We start from the raw sequence: 4058 nt of genomic DNA on the forward strand, positions 1-4058 counted from the left end.
GGTTCCTATGTTAATTTCTGAGGTTGTGCAATAAAGTGGATTTGTATTGTATTGTATTGTAAATGATCATTCGTGCAAGGGAAGTATTTAATGATCCTTTCATGATAGAATTCATAAATGCGTGAATTTATTCTTTGAACATAATTATCAAATTTATTTGAACACAATTTTATCATGTTGACATAATTTTAGTATTAACAATGTATCCCTAGAATATTAAGTTCATTAACATGTTGTATTGCCGTTGCCGCCATTTTCCACTTATGCTTCCATAATTTTATTAATTCACATTTCGTTACAACTTTCAATATGGCGCATCCTATTTCCTGAAATCATTTTATAATTTTAAAACAGAAATTATGCCTTAATTATGTGATTCAGTAAATTGACAATTTGATACATTTCCTGAGACTCTACCGTGAGTTTTTGACGTCGTAAAACACTTTATTTGATAGCGTTAGCGTCACAAACAACACAAGCGTTTTTTTGTCAGTGTAAGTTATGTTATCGTATACAACTGTATTGTACAGTGGAACTGTTTTATGATATGAATCCTGTACCTGCTACTGTAACCTGAATTAACATAACTAATTATATGCCATAAGAAAATTACATTCCTACAGCATGTTTTTTCTAAATCACATACATACATACAATCACGCCTGAATCCCATAAAGGGGTAGGCAGAGCACATGAACTACTCAAGTTTCAGTGCCACTCTTGGCAAAAGGAGGTTAAAAGAAAACGAAATTGTGACATTGCAGTGACAGGTTGCCAGCCTCTCGCCTACACCACAATTTAACCCAAAGATATCCCACAGTCGACTTTAAACATAAGCAGAAGACTTCAGGTGTTCGTAAACAAGTCATCATCATCACCATCATTATCAGCCTATCCTCGTCCACTGCTGGACATAGGCCTCTTCTAATGCACGCCACTGCTCCCGATCTTCAGCTAATCTCATCCAGCCAACACCAGCCAACTTGCGGATGTCGTCACTCCATCTTGTCACAGGGCGTCCTGCACCACGTTTACCGAGTCGCGGTCTCCACTCAAGAACCTTTCGGCTCCACCGACCGTCTGTCCTGCGACTAACGTGACCAGCCCACTGCCACTTCAATTTGCTAATCCGGTAAACAAGTGTTTGCGGCGAATCGTTGGAGTCTTCTGGCCATGGACCATCTGTAATGCGAAATTATGGGAATCGACCGGACAAAACCCTATAGCCAAAGAGATACTTCTGCGGAAATGGCGCTGGATAGGACATGTCTTACGAAGGCCAAACAACCACCTGTCCAAGCAAGAGTTGACTTGGAATATTCCCGGATCAAGGGAGAGAGGTAGCCCGCGAACTACCTGGAGGCGCACGGTGGAAAAGGAGGCTGGCTCAGTGGGCCTCGGCTGGGCGCGCCTGGAGAAGGCCGCATCGGACCGGGAACAGTGGAAATCCTTCCTAAAAGCCCTATGCCCCTGATGAGGGACAACAGGATATAATCATCATCATCATCAAGTAAATAGAATAAATCACTACTGATTCAACTATTAAGTTTATCATAGACTCCACTAACAAAACTAAGGAACATCTAAGTTTCTCCGTATCAGGCGCCGGGAAAGTAAACCTTTAAAGGATTCCTCGGAGCCAGCTAAATATTTCAAAGTGCGCGGCTTGGATATCCTTTCGTTTCATCTCCATTTTATTTTCGGCTTAGATAAGCCCGAAGATTTTTTCGAGACAAATGAGATACGCGGACGAAAATATTCTATTCTGTGCTTATTGTCGCTGTATATTATTTCTCGTGGGTTTTCAGTTATATTTCTCGTCATTTAAAATCACTATAAACCTGGAATCTTATTATGGCGAAGTCGAATCGTCGATTTTTTTTCGAGTACATTTATTACAGACGAATCAAAGTGAGTCGAAGTAACAAGAGCCTGTTCTGAGACCAGGCTTCTACAGTTTGTCGATACAATTGATATTTCGGACGAAGAAATGACAAAGACAAAGAACGACGATCACCCAACGGTCGTAAAATTCCAAATTTCTTAATACAAATCATCCATAACCCTTGTCCCCCGACACGCGTCAAGTTGAGTCGAAACGCGTAACCGCACAAAGCCTGAAGAGCGTTGGAAAGCCTCGAATCTGTGCGCCGCGGCTCTTCGTCAATGGACGCAAATTTCATAGAAAATGTAGGATTCGAATTGTTGCTATTCGATTCGGCAAACCTAGTATACGCCAGATAATTTTTTTTATGAAATAGGCAGCAAACAAGCAGACGAGCCGCCTGATGGGAAGTAGTCATCACCGCCCATGGACATAAGCAACATCGGTGGTACCACTTATGCGTTGCTGACCTTTGAGAACCCTAACTGCTTCTTGAAGAACCCCATATCATAACGCAAGGAAAACACCTCAGAAGGTTCTAAACCTTGCATGTTCTAAGCTTGTTTGCTTGATCATATGATCTTGTGTTACGTGGGATAAAGTCTCACGCGAATCTTTTTATTCCAATGTGAAATAGGATTCCATTTCGTTTGCGTGTATGTAAATATCATTTTATACGGCTTCGCGTTACAGATGTTATTGCTTGTCTCTGTCGAGCAGTCATTTTAGGAAGTACCAGATTTACATGTCGACATTGTTAGAATTCACTTATTCCTTTGATATTTACAAAGAAAAAGAATTCGTCCCCCTCTAAGAACAAATTAAATTACTTTCATAGAAAATATTTTAACTTGTTATTTTTAAGTAGTAACACTACTATTATGTTCTAAACATTAAATAAATGTCATATACAAAGAAAAAGTGACCTAAGTCTCCAGTGCTCCGAGCTAAGCGAGTTGAGCGAGAGGGCGCCACGAGCCTTCGGAAATGTCATATACTTAGAAATTTCGACCCTTGCTTTCGTGGACCGATAGCCGAGTGGTTCTGGCATTCGCCCAGTAAGCGGAGTACGCTGGTTCGATTCCAGCTCGGAGCACTGGAGGCTTAGGTAATTTTTCTTTGTATATGACATTTATTTAATGTTTAAAAAGAATTCGTATCTCAGGATTATGATGGAACTGAAAAAATATATAATATTATGTTATAAGATTTTTTGTGATCTTCCTTTCCTTTCCCATTTTGAAGTTTTTAAAGAAACTAAAGGGCTAGTGATACTTAATCTAAATATTATTCTGTTTAATTTTGTAGTTTTTTCTTGGTAACTCTTTATTTAACCCCCGACGCAAAAACAACGGGGTGTTAAGTTTGACGTGTTTGTCTGTCTGTCTGTCTGTCTGTCTGTTTGTCTGTCTGTCTGTCTGTCTGTCTGTCTGTCTGTCTGTCTGTGTGTGTGTCTGTCTGTGGCACCGTAGCTCCCGAACGGATGAACCGATTTAGGTTTAGTTTTTTTGTCTAAAAACTGAGTTATATTAGAAAACAAATGGGGTAGCAGGCAGAACACACGAAAGGGAAACGCCGACACAACAATACTTGTTATAAAATATAATGAAATTTCGTACCTACTATTGTTGCTCGCGAACTTAATAAGACAAATAACACATCCGAACTTCGATCCTCGGAGACAAATGTAACTTGTAAAAGTAAATATATAAGCTTACAAAATGAACGTCTTGTGTACTGCCCACTGTGACGTAATGAAACTTATCTTCCCATCTCAGGGCATAGGCTAGACTAGTCAGAAAGCAGATTCTACTATGTATTTCGATAAGGTTTGAACCCCCTTATTCATAAACGTTCTCTAAAGCTATCAAACCGATAAAGTTCGTTTGTCCCTTTCTATCACACTAATACGTAAGAAAGGGACAAACGAACTTTATCGGCTTGATAACTTTAGTGAACGTTTATGAATAAGGAGGTAAGTACATATATATCTTTTAAATAAACTTTTAGCTCCATTGTGTCGCGTCAATGTGGCATCTCATGTTTCTCAGGTTTATATTCATATTCATATCATTTATTGCGTTCGTGTTCATTACACAGGATCGTATAAAACAATAATAAATAGGTACATTATACCTTGTTCAGGCGTTGGAATAATCATAAAAAAGACAAA

The sequence above is a fragment of the Leguminivora glycinivorella genome, chromosome 15 (genome assembly GCF_023078275.1).
Source record: "Leguminivora glycinivorella isolate SPB_JAAS2020 chromosome 15, LegGlyc_1.1, whole genome shotgun sequence".
NCBI classification, from domain to species: domain Eukaryota; kingdom Metazoa; phylum Arthropoda; class Insecta; order Lepidoptera; family Tortricidae; genus Leguminivora; species Leguminivora glycinivorella.